Here is a 27310-nt window from a genome sequence, read left to right on the forward strand (position 1 = left end):
TGGACGGGGCTGCGGGGACTAACCAACAGCACAGGCTGCCTGAGGGGCAGAAACAGGCCTAAGGCTGCCACCGACGTCCTGGTCTGAGATGGAGGGAAAGACCCCCAGCCTGCTCCCTAATCTAGCCTGCAGTCTCCCACGGCCTGTGCTTTTGCTCGGAGACTGGGAGATGGTGCCCACCCACCTCAGGGACCACAGAGCCAGCCTGACCGGAGGATCCCCAGAGGGTGTCCTCCGCCTGCTACCCGGGCCCCCACCGGCAGGGCTCTGAGCCTCAAGGGTCTGGGCGCCCGTCCCCGGCAGGCCCGTCCCCCGCCCTGAGCCAGGCTGCGCCCTCAGCTTCCGTCCGCTGTTCCCGCCCACCCCGCATAGCCAGCTCACGGCCGACTTCTCCACCAGAGTGTCCTCACCGTGAGGGCGGGCAGTAGGCAGCCACTGTGGGAAGAGGAGAGCTGCTGGCAGCCCAGCGGGCGGGCGGAAGCTGCAGCAGGGCCAGCCCAGAGAGCTGGAGGACGCCCCTGGACTGGGGCGCCCAGGAGGAGCCCCGGGCTGCCTCAAAACTGCCAGCCAGACTCCAGTGAGCAATGCCCACTCCCCAGGAGGCCTCCTCCGGAGCAGCTTCCGTAACCGCCCACCAGGGCGGCCGGCCTCCTCCACCTCAAGCCCCCAGCTCACGGTGGCGCCGAGCTGTACCCTGGATGTCAGCCCCCCGCAACAGCCTGAAGGGAGCTGTCTGTCCCTGGACTGCCAAGATCCTGTCCCCTGGGCACCAGGGGAAGCAGGGGTGCCAGGGAACGCCCCAGCAACGCAGTTCTGCCCGCAGGACAAAGTCCCCAGGCCCTGGAGGAAGGAGCGACCGGCCAACAGGACACCACAGGATGCCAGGCTGGAAGGGGCGCCCGGACACAGCTTAGGCTGGGGGCCAACGACCCAGCTCCAAGGACAGTGCTGAGGCCACAGTAGGGCAGGCTCTGCCCGTGACCTCTGCCTGCAGGTCTCTCTTGCCGGCCTGGGGCTCACAGAGGCCAGGGCCCCCCCAAGACCAGGGCTGACCCTCCCAGCACCAGACAGGGAGTGGTACTGTCTACACGGGGGTGTCCCTGGATGGGCCCTGTCCCCGCACTACGCTGGAGGGACCCCCAAGGATGGAAAGCAGGTCCCGGCGGGCCCAGTACGAGCCACTCTCATCTCTGGTCCCACTTTCTTCTGTGTAACCGCGGCAGCACGCCCACCCTCGGTGGGTCAGGGTGCCGTGTCAGAGACCTTCAGGAGCTGTCTGTGAGCCGGGGCCCCGCGGCGACGCTGGACAGCAGCAGCCCTGAGGGAGGCCGGAGCTGACCCAGAGCAGGAGGAGGGCACTGGGACACCGCAGCCCCTCTGCAGGGGAGAGCTAACCTCCCCTCGGGGCTGCACCGTGCCCAGCGTCTCGCTTCTGCTGCAGCCTCAGTGAGGTCCTCCCAGTGTGGTGACGGACACGACCACAGCAGCCATCCTCCCCGCCCCAGACGTCTCCAGCCTCAGCAGAGCACACGGTCACGTCCCCAGCCTGCCCCACCAGGCCGGGTGCCCCCGTCCTGAGCCGGGACCCAGTCTCCCCTAATAGGAGGTATCACGAAGGGAGCCCCAGAGAGGGTGGCAAGTCAAACAGGAGGAGGCATGTGGAGGAGGCCACCCTCAGGGCACGTGTCCTCACACTTGAGGGCCCCCAGCATGTCTGCTCCCACCCGAACACTCACAAGCCCCAGAGCGCCGACAGTGTGGGCTCCCAGCCTCCCTCAGGCCTTGTCCGACCCCATGTCGGCCGTGTCAGGGCCGGTGCTCCTAGACACATGGGAGGGAGGCCCGAGACCACACAGTCCAGAGGAACTCCGGGGGCCAGGTAAGGAGCGGGCAGCTGCTGGGCCCCCAGGTCCACAGAGGGAGGTGTGCACAGCCTTCCTCCCGACCGAGCCCAAACCTCCCGCTGCCCTGGTCTGTACCCCCAGGAGCCTCAGCACCAGGCCAAAGGCGAGGGGCTGACGCACCCACTCGGGGAGTCCCCTCCTCCAGAACCTCGGCTCCCACCCACACCCCGGCCGTGTCCCTGCCGACAGCCCTGGGAACCTCACCCTCGTGGCCGAGCTTGGCCACAGCCCCCCGACTCCCACCCCACACCTCAGGGTCACCCCCCTTCCTCCTCGGGGTCTCCCCTCCCCGGCACACACAGCCCTGGTGGAGCCAGCTTCCAGGCACTGCAGGACCGAGGGGGTGGTGTGAGCTGCAGCCTGCTCGCCATCACGGCCCAGCCCCACCAGACACGGTCATCCTTCCTTCGGCCACAGGCCAGGCCTGGAAACAACAGACACGGGGCCAGGCTGTGGGGCTGAGACGGCAGGTCCGTCAGTCTGACTCCAAGGGATGCGACTCTCCTGTGTGGTAAAGTCTCTGCAATTCACTGAATCAACACAGGCAGAGGGGTCAGGACAACGGGACTAAACACCTGACCTGGGCCAAGAGTGGCCAAGAGCGGGCCTTGCCAGGCCCGCTCTGTGTGAGGCATGTGGGGGGGCTCCTGGAGGAGGCAGGCCTGGGGAGGAAGAGGCTCTGCGGGCCGCCAGAGGAAGAACCGGCCAGGGCCTACCCCCTGCCCAGACGCCCTCTGCTCACCTGGCCCCACGCCTACTGGCGGGGAGGCTGCTGGGGAGCCCTGCCCTGGTTGCGTTCTGTGCTCTGCTCCACCCAAGCCAGCTGCACGGCTCCAGGGAGGCAGGAGGCCCCCGGGCTGCACTGCTTAGAGACCAAAGCGCTGCCCTGGGGAGGACGAAGCAGGAGCGACACCAATGCCCAGCCCCGCCCACACCCCTCCAGGGGCAGGCCAGTGGCCCAGGCTGCTGCTCACTAAGGGCCTGCAGGACACCATCAACCACCCCACACCAGAGCCCGCCCTGGGCGAGACCCACGCCTCCCTCCACTGACTGCTACCCTCAGGCCTGCCAGAGTGGCTTCAGATGGGAGTATTCTGGAGCCAAGCAGCTGGGAGACCCTAGGATGAAGAGCAGGACGTCGCCGGAGACCAGGCTGCCCAGCACACCAGGCCCCATGCCTGCTGTGTCCTGGGGGGAAGACGTCCTGGCCACGGGGCCTCAGTTGCAGCACGTGGGATCCTCAACCTTCACTGCGACATGTGGGATCTAGTTCCCTGATCAGGGATTCAACCCGGGCCCCCTACATTGGGAGCACAGAGTCTTAGCCACTGGACCACCAGGGAAGTCCCTGAGACCCTAATTTTTAAAATGAGAAAACTGAACTCAGGGAGGGGCAGCGACTCACCCGCAGTCTTAGAGGCAGACGGGTGGAGGTCAAGGCATCTCCCTGCGTGGCTGCAGTGCTCCCCACGCCTGCCCCAGCGCTCTCTGCTGGTTCTCCCACAGCCCACGGCCACACCTCCCGCAGCACCGGCCCCCTGCCCGGCGAGCGCCCGCCCCACCCCCTGGAGCTGGCAGGCTGCGTGTGGACACAGTCTGCACCGTGCACAGACGTGTGTGGGCCACTCGCTCACACAGCTGTGAGTGTGACGATCACCCTCCCAGACTCGTCCCCTAAGACGGTGTCAAGCTCCAGAGCAACAGGAGCACGCGTTTCTCAGTTACAAAACACCGTTCTTCACAGATAGGAATTAAGACTACTTGGAGAAACGGCTGATCCCAGGACTGGGACAGAGGAGAATAAAAGATAAGCTTAGATCTTTCTGTTACAAAAGAGCAAGGAAGTGATCAAAGCAAGGGGGCCATCGCCAAAGGACACAGAGGCCAGTCTGAAAGGCCACCTTCCGCTGGGCAAATCTGGGGCCATCTGAGCATGAAACAAGACGATGGTAATAAAAGATTATAACTTTTATTTAGATAGCCTCTAAAAAACACCTATCGTTTATTGATTTATCTGGCTGAGCCAGGGCTTGGTGGCAGCAGGGGGGTCTTCCATCTTCACTGTGGTCATTTTCTGACTGGGGTGGAACCCAGGCCACCTGCATTGGGAGCTCAGTCTTAGCCACTGGGCCCCCAGGCAAGTCCCTATTATAGCCTTGTAAAAAGAAGTAAAGTGAAAGTCCATGAGTCCACATGGTTGTAAACACACACGAGGAAAAAGGAAAAAGCTCTTCATCAAAGCAGACGCTGACAACTAGGAAAGAAGGATGGAATTAGCAGCATCCTTACGAGGACAGATTCATACGGAAAACCCCAGTCACCAGAGCAACCCAGGAGAGGACAGGTCAAGGAATGATAGTAACTCATTCAGGCAAGAACGTCCAGCGGGCCTGAGAACCAGCGGGTGCGAGTCCCATAAATGGCAGGATATCCACACAGTCTCAAAGAACCTTCCCCAAGAAACTAATTAACAGTGCAGGGGGAACAACTCTGCAGAGGAGAAACTTCACGGATGTCAGCTAAACCCCAGGACCTGGGTCACACGGTGGGGGACAGATCAGACCTCATGTGTCCCTGCCGCCAGACACCAAGGAGGACACGGCAGCCTCTCCAGGTCCTCCTGCCAAAAATGAAGGACTGCGGGGACAAGAGACACGCCCAACTGAGCAATGGCCCGCAGAACAGCTGACCTGCAGCCTTCTCCCATGTCAGAGTCATAGACAGAGACAGAGGACCTGACCATCCAGGTTCAAGAAGGCCAAGGAGACGGCACCCCCAAAACCAAAAGGGATCCTGGGTTTCATTCTGCGGAGAAACGTGCCACTGGCTCACTCACAAGGTCTCTCCTGGGAACACCAGTAAGACCCTTAGGCCAGAGTACTGGCCGGTGTTGATGTCCTGCCATTGCCACCAGCCCTGGGGTTACATGAGGGAGTCTGCATTTGGGGGTCAAGGAGCATCATGTCTGCAGCTCGCCGAGGGGTCCAGAGGAACATACGACGTGAACATGAACACGAGGAGGGGAGGAAGTGAACACAGGAAAACAGTCACACGTGCAGAACCTGGTGGAACAGAGGCTTCCTGTTAACATGGTGACTGTCCTTAAAACCAGAATTACTATGTCCAGGAGTTTTAAGTTCAAAACAAACTAATAACTCTACTAGAATATTTTTTAATCCTAGGAATATAATCAAGAAAGGTGCAAGTTCTGTATACTGAAAACTAAAAACAAACATTATTAAAAGGAAGTAAAGAAACTGTAAATGAATGAGGGGCCACAGCAAGCTCCTGGGGGGACACCAGAACCCTACGGCTACAGGAATCAGCTCTAACGTGCTGGCACTGGCAGTGAAATAACAAACACAAATGCTTAAAATATTTTCTGAGACTAAGAAGCTCCTTCCATCTTAAAAACAATCTATTAGACAACTCTTGGATAAAGAAAAAAAAATTAAACTGAAGAAATTCTTTTAAAAAACAGTAAAAATATCACCTATGAAAATCAACAGGTCAAGTTTAAAGCAGTTACCAGACAAAAAGTCAAACTGTTCAACATTTCATGCATTTAAAAAAAGGAATCAAATGAACTTCATTCTTAAAAGGTTGGAAAAGAACAAAAAAGTCAAAAGTAACCACAAGGAAAGAACATAAACAAAAGTTAATAATATTAATGAGGCAGGAAACAGAAAAACAACAAAACTAAACCACAAATTAAAATCCTGTTTTCCATAAGTATTAACGAAAAAGACGGCCAAGAGCTAACTCAGTCAAGAAAAGAGGGAAGAAGCCCCAAATACACAGTATCAGAAATTAAAAGGGAGGATCACTGAAACAAAAGCATCAAGAACTCATTAAGGCTCTGCTTCAAACCTCTATACACATAAACTGTAAAACGGGATGGATAATACCTGAGGAAAACGAAGCTCACCAGAAGCGACCCCTGGAGACAGAAAGCTTCAACAGACAAATCTGGATAAAAGAAACAGGAAGTTTTCATAAAAACCACCCCACAAAACACCAGGACCAGATGGTTTTGCGGGGGGATCCTGCCACGTTTCCAAAGCCAAGTATCTCCAGAGCTCCGTAAATCACTCCAGGGTGCGGACGGAGCAGGGTAGCTCCGGACCCTCGTATGAGGCACATACAGTAACACTGACAGAGAAACCTGATGAATGCAGTGCGAAAAAAGGGAAAGTCACACAGCAGCACCGGCCACGCGTGAGCGGCCAGACGCTGAACGCCACACCAAGGAACAGAACTCAGTCCTGACCTGCTCATCCTTCTGGGGATGTGGGCGCGTCCGGCCTTAGGAACCCATTAACGTGATAGCACATCCACCCAAAAAGGCTACAAGTTTCCCCACTGTCGCTATGAACAGCATCAACAGAGTTCCTGACAAGACAATCAAAAATATTTCTTAAAATGGTAAAGACCCGTTAATCCTAAAACAAGCATCTGCTCCATGGGAAACGGAAGTGGGGACTAACGCTCGCTACCAACGGCAGGATGGCAACAGAAACGCCGACACAGGTTAAAGCTCCCAGAAGTAACGAGCTGGGCAAAGCAGCAGCATGCAAACTCACCGCTGGGGAGCCGTGGCCTCCACGCACACCCCCGACTGGAGAACCCCAGTCCCCAGAGCAACCCGAGCGAGGACAGGCCCAGGAACGAGGGCCACATGGGGCGGCAGGCTCTCCAACGCCGAGGCGGAGCGGATCGCGGGGACAGCACCCCGTCCTCGGACAGGACGGCACTGCTCACAGAGACACCGTGCTCCCCTCCAGTAAACACCAGCCAGTCAAGGGCGTCCGTACGGGAAGGCGCCGAACCAGCAAGCAGACAAGAAGCACTGCACCCTCCAGACTTGAAAAGCCCAGAGAAGGCAGGGCCGCTGCTGCGACGACACAGTGACTCTGGGAACGGCATGCCGCCTGAGGGGAGCCAGACGTTTCTGTGAAACGCCCACGACGGGCAGGTCCGCAGAAACGGGACACGGACAGGCGACTGCTCGTGGGGCTGGGGCTTGGTCCAGCATGACCAGAGGTCCGGGCTTTGCTGGCAGTGATGGATGGTCACCCTGTGAGGACCCTGAAAACCACTAGAGCGCACACATCAGGGCATGATCTGTAGGGTACGTGAGCTCTATCTCAACAACGTGATCGTAACAGCATGCTAGAAAGTCTCTACAGTTAAAACCGGGCAGGAAAACACAGAACAATGGAATAAAAAAGTAAGTCTAAAATGAGACCCACATACGTATGGACACTTAGGATAGAATTTTTAATAAACGGTGCTGGGATATCTGGTTAGCCTCGTGGGAAAAACATGGTTCATGCTTAACATAATAAGAAGAGCCTGCGCCAAAGCAGAATAGTCACCCAAGTGAGAGAGAAAACAGTCTGAGAAAAGACAAGCTCCCTTGAACCTGCGTGCAGGAATGGTTTCCTAGGGAGGACTCAGAGTCAAACGGTGTAAAACGAGAGACGTGCACGTGCCCACTGCCCCGTCCAAGCCCCCTCATCTGGTCTCCTCCTCCAGGAATGAGGCCCCCCGTGACACTGGCTCCCACGGGTGTGGGAGGCAGAAGGTGGGGGGGGGGGGGGGTGCTCCCGCCTGTCCCAGGTCAAAGAGGCACATTGGCACCAAGGCCACTTGCAGTCTGGGTCCATCCCTGCTCCTCCAGGCAGCTCTCCCCGCCCCACATCCGGACCCCAGCGTTTCCCCAGAGCCCCCTCCCTCACCAGTCTACTAAGACCTCTCCTTCTCTGGGATGCAGAGAAAAGGCCGACAGGCCCCCAGGACTGGGCAGGGGTATGCAGACCAGGCTGGGGACTGAGCAGGACTTCCCTGGGGAAGGAAACCATCTGGTCTTTGAAGGAGCCGCAGGGCAGAGACCCAAGGCCCTGGGAGCTGCCTCAGGCCAGGCACAGGCACCTTCAAAGGACAGCTGGGCGGTCTCAAAGGCCTGTGAGCACACGGCCTGGCCCTGCCGAGCTCACACCGATGGGAGAGCGGACACACACCCCACCCACCAGGGAGGCGGCAGACAGCCTGACTCCACCCCAACCCCTCACCCCCAACTTGCCCGAGAAACCAGAACACAGCCCCGAAGACAATTCAGCACTGCGTCCTCCAGGGCGGCCTCAGGGCTCCACCTGCACTGGCCCTCACCCACCCCCCAGGACCTGCCCCAGGCCACTGCAGGAGCCTGGGCGGGTGAGAGGTGGGGAACCTGAGGGTAGGGACCCCAAGACCACCAGGCAGCAGAGGGGCACTGACCCGGCTTGGAGGAGAGGCCCTCCCCCACCACACAGGGCGGGGCCCCAGGCCTGCGCTCCTGAACACAGGCTGGGCAAGGGGAAGCTGGGCGGAGCCCACGACGGGCGGGGAGAGGACAGCCCCCGGGCCCACCAGACTCCAGAGTCCAAGAACCTGGGCTGAGCCCACAGCTGTCGGAACCCAGCAGGGACCACGACCCGCCCAGATGGAGACAGAGGGAGGCTGGAGACAGAAGGAAGAGGAGGGAGGAACACGACCCCAGGAGACGGAAAAGCAGCCGGGACACACCGCCCAGCCACCCCTGCTCGTGTGAAGGCGCAGCCTGCATGAAACTCCCGGCACAGACTCCAGGGACCCGGAACACTGGAGCTCAGTCACTGGGGACTCAGCTCCGAGCACGTCACTTAGGAGTGGGAACTCCATGGATTACAGGCCCCTGGAGGGTTCTCACTGATGAAAACGCCTGAAACGGAGGGAGGACCTGAGATGGAGGCGGACGGCAGGGCAGGGAGGGGCCTGGCAGCGGGGGAGGCTGCGCCTAGGCGGGCTGTGAGGGTCCCCAGGGCTCGCCACCCCCCAGTAGACTGCTCAGCAAGACAGAGCCACGCAGGACAGAAGCTTCAGGCGCCCAAACACCCATAGCTCGCGGTCCCCCGCTCCCAGGGACAGGACAGGCTGAGTGGGAAGACGCCGCCCAAAGTCACAGCACAGGGACTTCCCTGGTGGTCCAGAGGTTAAGACTCGGGGCTCCCGCTGCAGGAGGCCCGGATTCCATTCCTGGTGAGGAAATCCGCACATGGGTGGTACAGCCAAAAAAAAAAAATCACAGCACAGTCGGAGTTCCTCCCGCCACCCGCAAGAGCACACCCTGTGCCCCCAAGGTCCCCTCAGGATGGACTGGGGCTAGCGCCCCAGGAGAGCATAGAGGCAGGGCTGCAGCAGCCCCGGCAACCCACGCTCTGCACCCACCCGAGAGCTCTGCGCTGAGCAACCAGACAGGAAGCGCTCGGGAAGCCAGAAACACTACCAAATAAAAAACACAAATCCAGAAACAACCAGAAGAGCCAGCAATAAAGAATTAAATACATCGCGTTAGGTATCTAAATAGAGTATGACGCAGAGAACTTAAACAGTGTTAAAAGCATATACTCAGTTGTGGGGGACATGCTCACACATGACACTAAGGTGAAAAATGAGGCCAGAAAAACACAGGTCACACAGTTACCCTGAGGGGCGTGTGTCCTGGCCACGGGGACAGAGGACCCGCCACTAGGCTTCTTGTAAGGACACACCTACCCCCGCCCGAGTCACCCCAGTCCTGGGCACCTGGTCATCGTCACCCACTCCCGAAGGCAGCCCAGACACACCCCGAGAAGGAAGGGGACACACTGGAGTCCTCCGACTGCTCACGTGAGTGACACACAGGACATGCAGGACCCACACATGGAGCACGAGAAGCAGGACAGAGCCCAGCAGGTGACGGCGTTTATGCACAGCAGAAGGGACACGAGGCGCCTGGGGGGTCACGTCGAACCCACCTGCACACACGCACGGCCCAGAGATGACGAAACGCTCAATAGGGCCTCGAAACACCACAGGAGAAGGGGGGAAGCTGCCACGGAGGAGCACGCAGACAGATCCCGTCCACGGGAGACAAATCCATAGTCGTCAGATGAGGCCCGGCCACAGGAGATCAGAGGTGGGAACGGCAAGTGGTCGCTGGGGTACAGGGTTTCTGTGCCGGTGTGAAAAAGTTCTGGAATCAGGTGGTGATGGCCGCACACCATCAAGAATGGATATCGCTAAAGTACACTCTGTTAACGTGTAAGACGGCATGTGAATCCCATCCCAGAGCTGCCCAGAGTGGGCGGTGGATCACAGGAGGCTGCAGACAAACGAACTGCTTTGCTGCGGGCTGGGGCCTCCCAAGCTCTCTGCCAGGTCCACGTCACTTTTATGATCAGGAGAAGGAAAGATAAACGTGGTCCTTGAGCCCAGCAAACACACGCGCTAGCACTGCTGGTCCAGACGCGTGAGCCAGCAGGGGGCACGCCACCAGGCCAGGGCGGCATGCAGCCGCAGTCACCACTGTGCCCAGGCTGGATGAGCACACAGCAGATCCTCAGACAGTTTGCCGGCATATGAACCCATGGCACACCATGCCACGCCCGGCCACCTGGGGCTATGGGAGCTGCCCGGTGACACCCACGTCTGCAGACACACGGCCAGGAGCCTGCCTGGGAAGCCTCGGCAAACCGGCACAGACACTTGCTTTCAGGTCACTTTGTTAATTTCTGCAGCCTGGTGGAGGCTGAAGGCCCAGCCGTCCACACATGGGTGTTCGTCTCCAGCCAACCCCAGCCTGGCCCAGGAGGAACCCAGGCTGACCCCCGACCCGGCTGCAGCTAGATCTGGCCAGGGCACCCAGTGGCCCCTGATCCTGGCCATGGACCAGCCTGCACCCTGGAAGTCCCTGGCTCATCACCTCCTAGCTAAAAGAACTTGCACCTCCTGGCACCTGTGACAAGGAGACCAGGCCACAGATCTACTTCTGCATGTGGCTGAGTTAACTCCTGGAAGTGCTTCAGCTGCACAGGCGTGCTCACTGCTCCATCCACGTTCCAGCCCTGCAGCACCCACCGCTGACAGGAGACCCTGAGACCCAGAGCCAGCCGGGCCACCTCTCCCCACACGCGCACACCCGGGCCAGACCCCGAGGGCCCCACACACGTGTGCCTGTGTGTGCAGAGGCAGAGGACGGGCCGGGGGCTGCAGTGACACGCAGTGGAGTGTTGCTATAGCAACTTGGATTCCATGTCAAACAGAGCGCCAGCCAGGCACCCCAGGCACCCCAAGAACAGTGCCCAGAACAGCCACAGAGAAGCAGGGATTGCTGACAGCACCAAAGGGTGGTTGGGATGCTGGGCACACAAGCCCTTCCCCCGCCCCACCTGCCACGCCGCTCCCACCCTCCCCGGAAAGGCTACAGGAAGCCCAGCTTCAGGGCCTGGCTCTGCCCACCGCCCTGCTGCCTGCCCGTCAGCCGAGCCCTCGCCCAGGATGGCGGCGGGCAAGAAGCACCGAGTCACGAGGGTGAGGGCGGCAGCCCACGGCACAGCTGCAGCGGCCAGGAGTCATGCCCCCCACAGACCCCAGACTTCCAGGGGAGGCGTGGGGGTGAAGGAGGGAGCTGGGGGCCCCGTTCTCTCAGGCAGGGCCCACTCAGGAGGGGAGCCAGCCCGCTTTCTGGAGACAAGCTCCCAGCAGGCCTGGGACTCGCAGTCTGCTGCCACCATGTCATTTAACCATGGGGAAGGAGCCTTTGCTGTTACATGTCACAGACAGGAGACTGAGGCTCAGGCAGGTTAGGAACCTGCCCAGGAAGCCCAGATGACCTGAGACAAGGTGGGATCCAGACCCAGGTCTGTCTCCAGACAAAGCCTGTGCTGCACCACCCCCCTACTTGGCCATGGCAGTGGACACACCAGACTGGAGCTTAGGACATGCCTGGGTGTCTCAGCCCAGCTCCCCCAGCAGAGGCCAGCGATGCAAGGACAGCCAAGGTCATCTGACGAGACAGCCGAAGCCCCGGCACTCTCCCCAGTCCTTCGTGGGGAGCCACAGGGTGGAGGGGCCACCGATCCCTGCCCGGCGTCCTGAGGACAGGCCTGCTGAGGGCACTGCCGACTGCAGGAAAACGGGGCAGGCACATACCTGCAACCTCGACCCCAATGGCAGAGGCTTTATGCTCCTTCTCCCTGTGGGGAGGGAGGAGACCCTCACCATCCCCAGCGAAGACAGGCACACACTCACCAAGTTCATGGAAGGCCCCCGGTGTGGGAAGGCTGGGGCCCCATGGGGAAGCCCCTACCACTCAGAGGGAGCGGGGAGGCGTTGGCTCAGTGTGCTGGGAGCTGGGCATGCTTCTGGAAGCACCGTCACCACCAACACTGCCGAAGTGTCCAGGGGGCGGCTCCATCCCAGCCTCACCCACCCTCAGGAGCAGCACCAATAGCAGCATGACTGGACAGTGTCACCCCCACCCTGACAACCAGGAAACTCCCGCCCTCCCCCACCCCTCAGCCCCCCTTCACGAAGCAGGGTGTCCTCCATGAGCCACCAGCTCCACGGCAACCCCCAGGTCACAGCCACCCCTTCCTCACAGACAACAGGATGAAGCCATGCTGAGGAGACAGAGGCTGGGAGACAGCTTGCGGTCTGTCTGCGCTTTCACGGGAGTAACTTCAGCAACTTAACTGGCTGAGGAGGACAAGACCCCTCCCACAGAAGGGGTGGGTGGCAATAGGAAGGTGGGGGGTCCCCCTTTTTACAGACGGCAAAGGCAAATCACAAGTGTCACTGCCCAGAGTGACAGGCAAGAGGCGTGGGCTGGGCCCCCAAACCCACGCTCTGTGCCCAGGAGCTGAAAGTGCTGACCCAGCTGGAGGAGTCCCTGGGGAAAGGAGAGCTTGCCCTCAACCCCTAACTCACAGCAACTCCCTGCAACCCCTCCCCTAGCAGGCTGGTGGCTCCCGCCCTGCCCCACGGCCTGCAGGGAGGAGGCGCCCAATGGGCAGGATGGGCCAGCAGGACAGAGGCACCGCCCATGGAGCTGTCCGTGGTGCTGAGCACAACGGGCCCAGAGACAGTCCGGTTGGCCCTCAATTAATGTCAGTTAAAGTCAATTAATGTCAATGATAATGTCAAATAATAGAAGAGGAAAGACTAGAGATCTCTTCAAGAAAATTGGAGATATCAAGGGAATATTTCATGCAAGGATGGGCATGATAAATGACAGAAACAGTAAGGACCTAACAGAAGGAGAAGGGATTAAGAAGAGGTGGCAAGAATACACAGAAGAACTATACCAAAAAAAAGTTTTAATGACCAGGATAACCATGATGGTGTGGTCACTAACCTAGAGCCAGATATCCTGAAGTGTGAAGTCAAGTGAGTCTTAGGAAGCATTACTGTGAACAAATCTAGTGGAGATGATGGAATTCCAACTGAGCTATTTAAAATCCTAAAATATCATGCTACTAAAGTCCTGCACTCCATAGGTCAGCAAATTTGGAAGACTCTGCAGTGGCCAAAGAACTGGAAGAGGTCAGTTTTCATCCCAATCCCAAAGAACAGCAATGCCAAAGAATGCTCAAACTACCACACAATTGTGCTCATTTTGCATGCTAGTAGGTTATGCTCAAAATCCTTCAAGCTAGGCTTCAGCAGTATGGTACACGAACCAAGAACTTTCAGATGTACAAGCTGGGTTTAGAAAAGGCACAGGAACCAGAGATCAAATTGCCAACATTTGCTGGATCATAGAGAAAGCAAGGGAATTCCAAAAAAGCACTTCCGCTTCATTGACTACGTAAAAGCCTTTGGTCTGGATCACAACTGTGGAAATTCTTAAAGAGATAGGAATACCAAACCACCTTACCTGTCCCCTGAGAAATCTGAATGCAGGAAAAGAAGCAACAGTTAAAACCTTACAAGGAACAACTGACTGGTTTAAAATTGGGAAAGGAGTACATCAAGGCTGTGTATTGTCACCCTGTTTATTTAACTTCTATAAAGAGTACATTATGCAAAATGCCAGGCTGGATAAATCACAAGCTGGAATCAAGATTGCCGGGAGAAATATCAACAACCTCAGATATGCAGATGACACCACCCTTATGGCAGAAAGCAAAGAAGAACTAAAGAGCCTTTTGATGAGGGTGAAAGAGGAGAGCAAAAAAACTGGCTTAAAACTCAACATTCAAAAAACTAATAAGGTCATGGCATCCAGTCCCATCACTTCACAGCAATATAAAGGGGAAAAAGTAGAACCCGTGACAGATTTTATTTTCTTGGGCTCCAAAATCACTGCAGTCGGTGACTGCAGCCACAAAATTAAAAGATGCTTGCTACTTGGAAAGAAAGTTATGACAAACCTACACAACATATTAAAAAGGGGAGATATCACTTTGCCGACAAAGGTCCATATAGTCAAAGCTATGATTTTTCCAGTAGTCCCATAGGGATGTGGGAGTTGGACCAGAAAGAAGACTGAGTGCTGAAGAATTGATGCTTTCAAACTGTGGTGTTGGAGAAGACTCTTGAGAGTCCCTTGGACTGCAAAGAGAAAATCAGTCAATGTTAAAGTAAATCAACCCTGAATATTCATTGGAAGGACTGATGCTGAAGCTGAAGCTCCAATACTTTGGCCATCTGATGCGAAGAGCCAACTCATTGAAAAGGCCCTGATGCTGGGAAAGAATGAAGGCAAAAGGAGAAGACGTAGGCAGACAATGAGATGGTTTGATAGCATCACTGACTCAATGGACATGAATCTGAGCAAACTCCAGGAGACAGTGAAGGACAGGGAAGCCTGACAAGCTGCAGTCCATGGGGTGGCAAAGAGTCGGACACGACTTAACAACTGAACAACATGAATGAGTTTAACTTCTCCAGTCAAAGAAAACACGATTCTCAGGTTAGATGACAAAGCGAATCCAATCTCATGTGTATGTAAGAAACCCCCATGAAGGAAGCAGGAGGTGATGGACAGAAGGATAGTGAAGGCACACTAGGCAAATGGAGGGGTGGGCAGCACTTTGTGACCCCAAAGTTGAGTAGCATGGACACGAGACAAAGGGCGGGATTCAGGATAAAAATGATATTTGTCCACAGTCGCCAGGAGTCGCAGGAGACACAGGAGGAAGGGACAGAATCGGACTTGTGCAGGAATGCAATTCACTTCTCTGTCAACGACAGAGCAGGCAGACAAAAATTAAGACGTACATGACCCACAACAGAGTCAGATGGTGACACTGAGCAGTACACACATCAGCCGCTGACACCCAGAAGACAGAGCCGAGCTCCTTTCCAAGCACCTGTGGGAAAGTGAGAACTGACTCTGTGTTAGAAACACAAGAAGAACGTCATGAAACCTAAAAACTTCAAAAGAGAACAACTGGAATTCTCTGGTCAAAATGCAATTAAAACTAGAGTAACAACAAAACCAAGAAATCAAAAGATGCTTTTAAGACTTACTCCTCAACAACTCTTGGACCAGAAAAGAGACTGCAAACCAAAATGACAGCACTTCCAGACAGCACTGATAAGGAAAACACACTATCAGAACTTAAGGAAGAGCCTTTAAATATTAAACACTTTTTGAAAAGAACAGAAACAAATTAATCAATCATCTAAACACCTAGAGAAAAGAATGATAAGATAAACTGGGAGCGAACAAAAGAAATTAACTATAAGCAAAAAGTGATGCATTAAGAAGCAGAAAAAAAGGACAATTAATTTAATTAAAATATCCAAAAGGTGAATCTTTGAAGAAGAAGAAACCCTACGGTGCAAACAAATAGCCAATCCAACCAAGAAAAAAAATACAAATGTACAAGGGGAGTAATCACAGGAACCAAGGAAATTAAGAGAATAGTAAGCAATAACTGCACTCGCGTCTACATGAATAAATCTGACAACCTGGACGAAACTGATAATTTTCTAGGAAAACAAAATATCTATATCTGACCCCCAAAAAAGAAAGGAAAATATTAAAGGATTTTCTTCCTCCAAACAAACAAAACAGAAGAGCACAGGGTCCAACTCTCACGAACTCGACCAACACCGTGCAGACCAAATGTGCCTGAGTCTGTGCGCTCAGGCACTCAGCTGTGTCCAGCTCTTTGCGATCCCATATAGTGCAGTACTATTCAACAATTCTACAAACACATCAGAAAGAAAACATCTGAATGATGTCTATGAAGCAGGTGCAACCCTGACGCCAAAACCAAGAAGAAAGTACACACCAAAAAAGAAAACTGACAGACCAAGCTGACTTATGAAAAGCAATACAGATGCTAAATTAACCGGCATAAAGTATCCAGCAGCACCTTCAAGGAATGCCATGTCAGACCGAGTGAAGGGCATTCCAGAACTCAAGAATGTCTCAGCATTAGCAACTCCCGTGAGTATAGTTCATCATATGACTATGTCTAAGGAGAAAAGTCACATGATCATCCCATAGGTGATTAAAAAAAAAATTTCAACAATAATTCTTCATTTTTATTACAAATAAGATGCTCAATAAAATGGACAGCACAGGCTCTTCCCTGACACATGGAAGGCATGTGTCTCATTCCAAACCCACATCTGCCCCACGGGGAAACACCAGGGGTGCCTGGCAAGAGATGCCCACCACCAGCATTATTGCTCCCCAGAATGCTAGAGGACTTGTTCACACAAGCAGGGAACAGAAGGAGCCCAGAATACAAAAACTGGAAGGGAAGGTTAAATATCACTATTTGCAGCTGCTAAGATTGGATACCTGGAAAACCCAAGAAAATTAACTAAAAAACAGCAGAATTCAGCAAGGTAGCACAGGACAAAATAACATGAAGAAATCAAGAGTAGTCTTATGTGCATACATAAACAGAGGATATGCAGAAGAGACTCCTAACCACAACATTTAAAAAGACATGGGACTCGCCTGGTGGTCCAGCGATTAAGACCACTCCAGGGGACATGGGTTTAATCCCTGGTCAAGGAACTAACATCCCTCAAGCAACGCAGTGCAGCAAAAAATAATGATAACAATAATAATAGATAAAATTCTTGCAAATAAAGAAAATGTGAAAGCATTACAGAAGAGGAGACCTAAAAAACAACTGAGAAAATACAACACGTTAAGAAGCCAGACTCAATGTCATAAAGATGTCACTGTCTCTAATTTGTACATTTAACACAATCCAATGCAAAGTCAATCAGGTGTTAGGGATGCAAATATATGTGTGTGTGTGTCTGGTGAAGGGACTGAGTAAAGAACAGGCAAGCTAATTCAAAGTTCCTACGTAAAGATAACCTAGAAGAGGTAAAAAAAAAAAATTATGACAAAAGAACAATGAGTTCTTTGAGATACTGAAACACAGCATAAGGCCTTAATAATTAAAATAGAGACTACAACTGCACACAGAGACAATGCAACAGCTTATAAGCAAACGTCATCACTGTGCAGCGACGGTGGCTGCGTCACACATCCTGACTTCAGCATACAGTACAGAGCAACAGCCACTGAAATAGTACGCCACTGGCATAAGACAAACACGCAGACCAACGGGACAGAATGCAGAGCCCAGAAATACACTCACACACAGACAGCAGACGGATCTGCCAAGGGTGCCAAGAACACACACGGGGAAAGGACAGTCTCCGCAACAAACGATGCCAGGAAACTGAAGCTGAACCTGGAAGACAATGAACTTGGATCCTATCGTACATCACAAATGCATGATAACTCAAAGTCAATTAAAGACTTAAACAGAAGACCCCAAACTGTAAAACTCCAAGAAGAAAACACAGGGACAAAGGTTCAAAACAATGGTTTTGACAAAGATTTCATGGATATGACACCAAAAGCTCCAAGTAACAGAAAAAAACAACAACAAAAAAACAGCTGAGCAGGACTACAACAAATAAAAAAGCTGCTGCAAAGCAAAAGAAGTAACCACTGGCATGAAAAGGCATCCATGGAACGGGAGGAGATATTTACAGGAAGATCTTCCTTGATGCACAATGGGGTTACATCCTGAAAAACTCATTGTAAATTAAAGATGAATTGAAAATGCATTTAATACATCAAACTCAGCAAAGGTCACAGCTTAGCTTGCCCTTCCTGAAATGTGCTCAGAACAATCACATTAGCCTACAAGTGAGCAAAATCATCTAGCACAAAGCCTATTTTATACTAAAGTATGGACTGTCTCTTTCCAGTGGCTCAGTTGGTAAAGATTGTCTGCAATGTATAAGACGTCAATCCAATCCCTGGGTCGGGAAGATCCCCTGGAGGCGGGCGTGGAAACCAGCTCCAGTATTCTAGCCTGGAGAATCCCAGGGACAGAGGAACCTGGCGGGCAACAGTCCATGGGGTCGCCAAGAGTCAGACAGCATTGAGCAACTAAGCAGACACAGTACAGATGGACCATCTCATGTAACAGACTGAACACTGTATTAAAAATGATACAGAACACTGTCAGGGCACCAGCTGTGTACTCTTGTGATCTCAGGGCTGACGGGGTGCTGCCCGCTGCCCAGCATCATGAGAGAGCATCATCCACCCTGCATTACTGGTCCAGGAGAAGATCAAACTCAGAACTCGAAACATGAATGTGTATCACTTTCACATCATGAAAAGTCAAAAACTGTAAAGTTGTTAAGACCATCATAAGTAAAACATGATGTGTATCTAATACGGGGTTAATCTCCAAAACATACAAGGAACTCCTACAATTCAATAGCTTAAAAAAAAAAAAAAACAACTAATAAATCACCCAATTGTAAAACGGGATTAGGACTTGAAGAGACATTTTTCTAAAGAAGACATACAAGCAGCCAAGGGGAGCATGCAAAGATGCTCAGAGTCACTAATCATCAGAGAAACGTGGACCAAAACCACAGTGAGACGTCACCTCATCCCTGGCAGAACAGCCATGCTCAAAAACAAGAGAGAGCGAGAGTCAGTGCTGGCGAGGATGAGGAGAACCTGGAGCCCGGTACACTGACAGCAGAGATGCAATATGGCACAGCTGACATGGAAAACAGCGTGAAGCTTCCTCAAAAATTAAAAACAGAACTACCATACGATTCAGCAATAGCACTTCTAAGCATTTGGAGAAGAAAATGGCAACTCACTCCAGTACTCTTGCCTGGGAAATCCCATGGACAGAGGAGAGCATGCTGGGCTACCTGTGCTCCACGGGGTCACAGAGAGTCAGACACAACTTGGCAACCAAACCAAAGGGCTTCCCTGGTGACTCGGTTGGTGGGGAATCTGCCTGCGATGCAGGAGCCCCAGGTTCATCCCCTGGGCCAGGAGGGTCCCCTGGAGAAGGGAGTGGCAACCCACTCCAGTATTCTTGCCTGGAGAATTCCACAGACAGAGGAGCCTGGTGGGCTACAGTCCAAGGGGTCACAAAGAGTCGGACACGACTGAGCAACTAATACAACACATACGATTCAGTGATCCCATTTCTGAGCATTTATTTGAAAGAATTAAAATCAGGATCTCGGACAGATGCCCCCCACGGTCACCGTAGGATCATTCACAGCAGCCCAAATGTGGAGACAACCTCAGTCCCATCTGCAGATGAAGGAGATGAGGTCCACATGGTGGACATGCTTCAGACTTTAAAAAGAACCAAATTCTGCCATGTGCAACAACACGTATGGACCTTGAGGACATTATGAAAGTGAAATAAGCCAGTCACAGAAGGACCAACACTGCATGACTCCACCTATATAAGGCACCTAAAGCAGCCGAGGGACTTGCCTCGTGGTCCAGCGGTTAAGAATGTGCCCTGTAATGCAGGAGACCCAGGTTCAATCCCTGGTCAGGGAACTAAGATCCCACATGCCACAGGGCAACTAAGCCTGCAAGCCACACAAAAAAGATCCATAATGATGCAAGGAAGATCTCAGGAGCCACAACTAAGGCCCAACACAGCCAAAGAAAATAAATGAATAAATAAATAAATTAGTCTCGTTCAGAGAGCCACTGAGTAGAACAGTGGTTGCCAGGGGCTGGGGCCGGGGAGGGAGGGAGCCACTAATCACCAGGAAGAAAGCTGCAGGGAAGCAAGACGATGCAGTTTGAGAGCATTACTGGCAGTGCTGCACCTGGTCAACAGCATGTGACACTCGTACTGTGCATGCAGTACTGCACTGTGCACACAGCACTTGTACTGTGTACATAGTACTGTACTGTACACACAGCACTTGTACTGTATATATAGTACTGTATTGTGCAATTCAATCTGTGAAGAGGGTTCAGTTCAGTTCAGTTCAGTCTCTCAGTCGTGTCCGACTCTTTGCGACCCCATGAACCACAGCACACCAGGCCTCCCTGTCCATTACGAACTCCCGGAGTTTACCCAAACTCAAGTCCATTGAGTTGGTGATGCCATCCAGCCATCTCATCCTCTGTCGTCCCCTTCTCCTCCTGCCCTCAATCTTTCTCAGCATCCTGGTCTTTCCCAATGAGTCAGCTCTTCACATCAGGTGGCCAAAGTATTGGAGTTTCAGCTTCAACATCAGTCCTTCCAATGAACACCCAGGACTAATCTCCTTTAGGGTGGACTGCTTGGACCTCCTTGTAGTCAAGGGATTCTCAAGAGTCTTCTCCAACACCACAGTTCAAAACCATCAATTCTTCGGCGCTCAGCTTTCTTTATAGTCCAACTGTCACATCCATACATGACCACTGGAAAAACCATAGCCTTGACCAGATGGACCATTGTAGACAAAGTAATGTCTCTGCTTTTTAATATACTGGCTAGATTGGTCATAACTTTCAAGGAGTAAGCATCTTTTAATTTCATGGCTGCAATCACCATCTGCAGTGATTTTGGAGCCCCCAAAAATAAAGTCTGACACTGCTTCCATTGTTTCCCCATCTATTTGCCTTGAAGTGATGGGACCCGATGCCATAATCTTAATTTTCTGAATGTTGAGCTTTAAGCCAACTTTTTCACTCTCCTCTTTCACCTTCATCAAGAGGCTCTTTAGTTCTTCTTCACTTTCTTCCATAAGGGTGGTGTCATCTGCATATCTGAGGTTATTGATATTTCTCCCGGCAATCTTCATTCCAGCTTGTGCTTCCTCCAGCCCAGCATTTCTCATGATGTACTCTGCAAATAAGTTAAATAAGCAGGGTGACAATATACAGCCTTGATGTACTCCTTTTCCTACTTGAAACCAGTCTGTTGTTCCATGTCCAGTTCTAACTGTTGCTTCCTGACCTGCATGCAGGTTTCTCAAGAGGCAGGTCAGGTGGTCTGGTATTCCAACCTTTCAGAATTTTCCACAGTTTATTGTGATCCACACAGTCAAAGACTTTGGCATAGTCAATAAAGCAGAAATAGATGTTTTTCTAGAACTCTCTTGCTTTTTTGATGATCCAGCAGATGTTGGCAATTTGATCTCTGGTTCCTCTGCCTTTTCTCAAACCAACTTGAACATCTGGAAGTTCACAGTTCATGTATTGCTGAAGCTGGCTTGCAGAATTTTGAGCATTATTTGCTAGCGTGTGAGATGAGTGCAACTTTGCGGTAATTTGAGCATTCTTTGGCATTGCCTTCCTTTGGGGTTGGAATGAAAACTGACCTTTTCCAGTCCTGTGATCACTGCTAAGTTTTCCAAATTTGCTGACATATTGAGTGCAGCATTTTCTCAGCATCATCTTTTAGGATTTGAAATAGCTCAACTGGAATTCCATCACCTCCACTAGCTTTGTTTGTAGTGACGCTTCGTAAGGCCCATTTGACTTCACATTCAAGGATATCTGGCTCTAGGTAAATGATCACACCATCGTGATTATCAGGGTCTTGAAGATCTTTCTTGTACAGTTCTGTGTATTCTTGCCACCTCTTCCTAATATCTTTTGCTTCTGTTAGGTTCATGCCATTTCGTCTTTTTTTTTTCATTTCTGTTCTTTATTGTGTCCATCTTTGCATGAAATGTTCCCTTGGTATCTCTGATTTTCTTGAAGAGATCTCAAGTCTTTCTCATTCTATTGTTTTCCTCTATTTCTTTGCATTGATCAATGAGGAAGGTTTTCTTTTTTTTTTTTGTCCTTATCGAAGCTTTATTGTTTTTTTTTTTAAGTTTACAAATCTTTTATTTACTTGAAACAGTTATTTATATATATTTTAAGTATTAATTTTGAAACTATGTCACAATCTATACATAGTCAGTTTAAACACCTAGGTTTCTATTTTGTCACGTTTTTTTTTTTTTTAATATTATTTTATTAGTTGGAGGCCAATCACTTCACAACATTTCAGTGGGTTTTGTCATACATTGACATGAATCAGCCATAGAGTTACATGTATTCCCCATCCCGATCCCCCCTCCCACCTCCCTCTCCACCCGACTCCTCAGGGTCCTCCCAGTGCACCAGGCCTGAGCACTTGACTCATGCATCCCACCTGGGCTGGTGGTCAGTTTCACCATAGATAATATACATGCTGTTCTTTCAAAACATCCCACCCTCACGTTCTCCCCCAGAGTTCAAAAGTCTGTTCTGTACTTCTGTGTCTCTTTTTCTGTTTTGCATATAGGGTTATCGCTACCATCTATCTAAATTCCGTATATATGTGTTAGTATACTGTAATGTTCTTTATCTTTCTGGCTTACTTCACTCTGTATAATGGGCTCCAGTTTCATCCATCTCATTAGAACTGATTCAAATGAATTCTTTTTAATGGATGAATAATATTCCATGGTGTATATGTACCACAGCTTCCTTATCCATTCGAGGAAGGTTTTCTTATCTCTCCTTGCTATTCTTTGGAACTCTGCATTCAAATGGGTATATCTTTCCTTTTCTCCTTTGCTTTTCGCTTCTCTTCTTTTCACAGCTAATTTTAAGGCCTCCTCAGACAGCCATTTTGCTTTCTTGCATTTCTTTTTCTTGGGGATGGTCTTGATCCCTGTCTCCTGTACAATGTCACAAACCTCTGTCCATAGTTCATCAGGCACTTTGTCTATCATATCTAGTCCCTTAAATCTATTTCTCACTTCCACTGTATAGTCATAAGGGATTTGATTTCTGTCATACCTGAATGGTCTAGTGGTTTTCCCTACTTTCTTCAATTTAAGTCTGAATTTGGCAATAAGGAGTTCATGATCTGAGCCACAGTCAGCTCCCAGTCTTGTTTTCACTGACTGTATAGAACTTCTCCATCTTTGGCTGCAAAGAATATAATCAATCTGATTTCAGTGTTGACCATCTGGTGATGTCCATGTGTAGAGTCTTCTCTTGTGTTGTTGGAAGAGGGTGTTTGCTATGACCAGTGCGTTCTCTTGGCAAAACTCTATTAGTCTTTGCCCTGCTTTATTCTGTACTCCAAGGCCAACTTTGCCTGTTACTCCAGGTGTTTCTTGACGTCCTACTTTTGCATTCCAGTCCCTATAATGAAAAGGACATCTTTTTTGGATGTTAGTTCTTAGGTCTTGTAGGTCTTCATAGAACTGTTCAACTTCAACTTCTTCAGCGTCACTGGTCGGGGCATAGACTTGGATTACTGTGATACTGAATGGTTTGCCTTGGAAACAAACAGAGATCATTCTGTTTTTTTGAGGTTGCATCCAAGTACTGCATTTCGGACTCTTTTGTTGACTATGATGGCTACTCCATTTCTTCTAAGGGACTCCTGCCCACAATAGTAGATATAATGGTCATCTGAGTTAAATTCACCCATTCCAGTCCATCTTTAGTTCGCTGATTCCTAGTATGTCAATATTCACTATTGCCATCTCCTGTTTGACCACTTTCAACTTGCCCTGATTCATGGATCTAACATTCCAGGTTCCTATGCAATATTGCTCTTTACAGCATCAGACCTTGCTTCTATCACCAGTCAAATCCACAACTGGGTGTTGTTTTTGCTTTGGCTCCATCCCTTCATTCTTTCTGGAGCTATTTCTCCACTGATCTCCAGTAGCATATCGGGCACCTATCAACCTGGGGAGTTCCTCTTTCAATGTCTTATCTTTTTGCCTTTTCATACTGTTCATGGGGTTCTCAAGGCAAGAATACTGAAGTGGTTTGCCATTCCCTTCTCCAGTGGACCACATTCTGTCAGAACTCTCCACCACAACCCGTCCATCTTGGGTGGCCCCACATGGCATGGCTTAGTTTCATTGAGTTAGACAAGACTGTGGTCCTGTGATCAGATTGGCTAGTTTTCCGTGATTATGATTTTAGTGTGTCTGCCCTCTCATGCCCTCTCACAACACCTACCATCTTACTTGGGTTTCTCTTACCTTGGACGTGGGGTGTCTTCTCACGGCTGCCCCTCCTGACCCTGGACGTGGGGTCTCTCCTCTCTGCCACTCCTGTGCCACACAGCTCTGCAGGTCTTAGGTAAAGTGCTCTTATCCCAATAAATACATAATTTTAAACTCTAAACACAAATGGCAGTTTGGAGCATGGCTAAGCTAACCCCTAAAACCAATGGGGAAAGAAATGGACTCTTTAATAACCCAGACAGGACTATCAATAAACCATCTGGAAAAAATTAAGGTCAGATCCCGTACCTCACACCACATGCCAAGATAAAATACAAATGAATAGAAACTTTAAAAGCAAATCAATGAGAATGAGACAAAAACACAGGATTTCTTTTTAACCTTGAAGCAAAGAAGCCTTCATCAACTACAATGCAAAATCCAAGCACCACCTATGAAAGCTGAGGGATCCAACGACACCAAAGTGGGAAAATAGTGAGGATGACAAAAGGCAGCAGCAAATGCCCTGAATCCAGCTGACACTCAGGGAGCTGATCTCCACCGTCGACAGGGAAAAGAGAATCAACAACACGGCTTTCAAAACACGAACAAAGTCAAGGGACAGAAAGCTCACAAGGAAAACACAACTGGCTCTTTGATACATAAAAAGATACCAAGCTCATTCATCACAAAGGCAAGGCAGACGATCCCCCTGAAGCCTGATCACTCAGCGTGGGAGCAGCTGGGTGGCAGGCACCCACAACATCCCGAGGGTGTGTGGATCGTGGCACCCCTTTGGTGGGGGGAACTGGCAGTGTGTCCTGACAAGGAAGGCCTGAGTCTTCTGACCCAGAGTGTACATCCTACATACACGCATCAGATGACATACGAACCAGTCATTCGTTCTGTCATACTCAAAGACTGACAAAAACCTAGATTTCTATCAACAAAAGACTATGTTAAATTGATTCTGACATATCCATATTCAAAGCATTCTGCAGTTGTCGACAAGGAAAAGAGAAGCTCTCTGTACTGACGGGGGACGACCTCCAGGACTTTCTGGTTTGTGGCAGGGGGTGGGGGTGGAGTATAGATTTCTTATTCAGTTGATAATCATATTCTTATATATGTGGAAGGACAGGTAAGAGACCAGCAGCAGAGTCAAATGGAGAGACAGGGACCTGGTCCGCGGGGATGGGGAGACCTTTACCTCTCTACTGCAAGCTTCCTGTGTCTCTTTAATGTATGTTTCTGGATTCATGCAGTCACTCACCTGGTTGTACCAGGTTTCAGCTGCGCCTCTCAGGATCATCCCTCCTCGCTGCACCACACACAATCTTTCAGTTACTCTGTGCGACCCCATGGACTGTAGCCCACCAGGCTCCTCTGTCCATGGGATTCTCCAGGCAAGAATACTGGAGTGGGTCACCATTTCCTCCTCCAGGGGTTCTTCCAGACCCAAGGCTCAAACCCACGTCTAATGCATCTCCTGCATTGACAGGCAGAGTCTTTACCTCTGTGCCACCTGGGAAGCCCTAACTGCAGCATGAGGAATCTTTATTCGTGACGTACAAACTCTTAGATGTGGCATGTGAGATCAAGTTCCCTGACCTTGCGTTGAGAGTGTGGAGTCTTAGCCACTGGACAACCAGAAAAGTCACTTCCTTACACGTTTTTACTTTTGAACAATATAAACTTTTCAAAAAGCACAAGGCACTGGAACAGTTAAACTGTGGTCCATTCACACCGCAGAACAGCAGATCCAGTGACAACAAGAAACAAAGTACAGATACATGTGACACCCAAGAGAAATCTCCAGGGAATTACACCAAATGAAAAGAGCCAGTTCCCAAGGGCTACACACTGCCTGATTCCATTTGTGTAACACTCTTGAAGTGACATAAGAAGAAAGGAGGACAGGCTGGGGCTTCCCAGGAACTCAGGAGGGCGAGGGTAGCAGGGAGGTGGGTGTGGCTATAAGAGGGACACCACGTGACAGAAACAGCCTGTCTTTCCACTGCATCCTCACTGGTATCTTGGGTGTAACACCGTGTTACAGCTTCCTGAGAAACTGGGTAAAGGCACATAGGAGGCTCGGAATCAGTTCTTATGATGTGAACACACAACGTGGCAAAATATGAAGTTTAATAATGAAAAAAGGAAAGACTGGGCTGTTGGTGTCCGTGCCCAAGGCTGCCAGGTGGACAGAGCAGAGGACACATTCAGCCTGGCCTGGTTCCTGAGAGCTGGCCTCCTGGAACAGGGGGACCATAGGAGGGGAGCCACTGCACGGCTCACCCTCTCTCTGGGCACAGGGCAGTCCCAGGAGGAAAGGGGAAGCAAGGGGAGGAAAGGCGCCCTTCCCAAGGCACAGGCCGCCTTGTGGTTTGATGCTGCTGGCACCTGGGGGATGCTCATTACTGCAGCAAGACCTACCCGACACCGCTAGGACTTCTGCCCATCCAATCCCACCCATGCCTGCCCACACCTGACTTCACTCTTGCCCAGATGGCCGTCCTGTCTCTTAAGACAGAACCCCACCCGCATGCTGCCTGTGGGGCCCCTCCTCCATGGGCCTGCAAGCACTCCCACAGGTGGGCAGCAGCACACACTGCCAGACAGGAGGCCAGACAAGGCTGCACCCCACAGCAGCAGGCGGCTCCGGCCTCGACCACCCCCTCCCAGGTGTAAAACAAGGGCAGAGCCAGCTTTAGAGCTTTCCAGCTGCAGGATCCTTTCTTTAAACACAGTCATTCCCAGAGAGTTCACATAGAATGGAGGAGACCAGAGCTGCTCTGGGTGAAGGGAGAGGGAGCAGGTAGCTGGGGTGACTAGAAGCCCCCAGTTCCGGGGGCTCCCTCCCACCACTGGTCCGGCAGCTCTCCACAACCCCATGCTGATGACGCTGTGGATAAAGCCCAGGTTCTGAGGCTGGACTCAGTCCTGCTCCCAACCTGCCCTGCACTTTGCAGCCTTGGGAAAACAGATAGCCCCTCTCCCGGCCTCCCTGCTCTGACCGGCAGCTCTAAGACCAGACGGGGTTGGCGCCTGGCCGTTCCAGCCAGCGGGGCAGCAGAGCTGACCCCAGAGGACAGGTCTGGGCAGCCGAGAAGTCAGCCCAGCAGGTCGACCAGAGGCTGAAAAGACATCCAGGTCACACTGCCAGAGCTGCGAAGACCAAGGGCAGCAGGCAATCTGATGCTGCAGACGGGCCCCTGGGCAAGAAGAGCCAGGACGCTGAGGGGGGACTGGGGGGTGCAGGGACCAGCTGGGACATCAGTCCTGCAGGTGAGGCCTTTCTGGACCCTGGCTCTGGAGCCCAGGCCCATCTCCTGCCCTCACGG

General features: G+C 51.7%; 1 protein-coding gene across 17 annotated transcripts in view; it reads right to left on the minus strand.

Moving 5' to 3' along the window:
- TSNARE1 (t-SNARE domain containing 1) overlaps positions 1–27310 on the minus strand; it is a 115423-nt gene that overhangs the window by 83847 nt on the left and 4266 nt on the right. The window lies entirely within an intron of this gene.

The sequence above is a fragment of the Muntiacus reevesi genome, chromosome 12 (genome assembly GCF_963930625.1).
Source record: "Muntiacus reevesi chromosome 12, mMunRee1.1, whole genome shotgun sequence".
Taxonomy (NCBI): domain Eukaryota; kingdom Metazoa; phylum Chordata; class Mammalia; order Artiodactyla; family Cervidae; genus Muntiacus; species Muntiacus reevesi.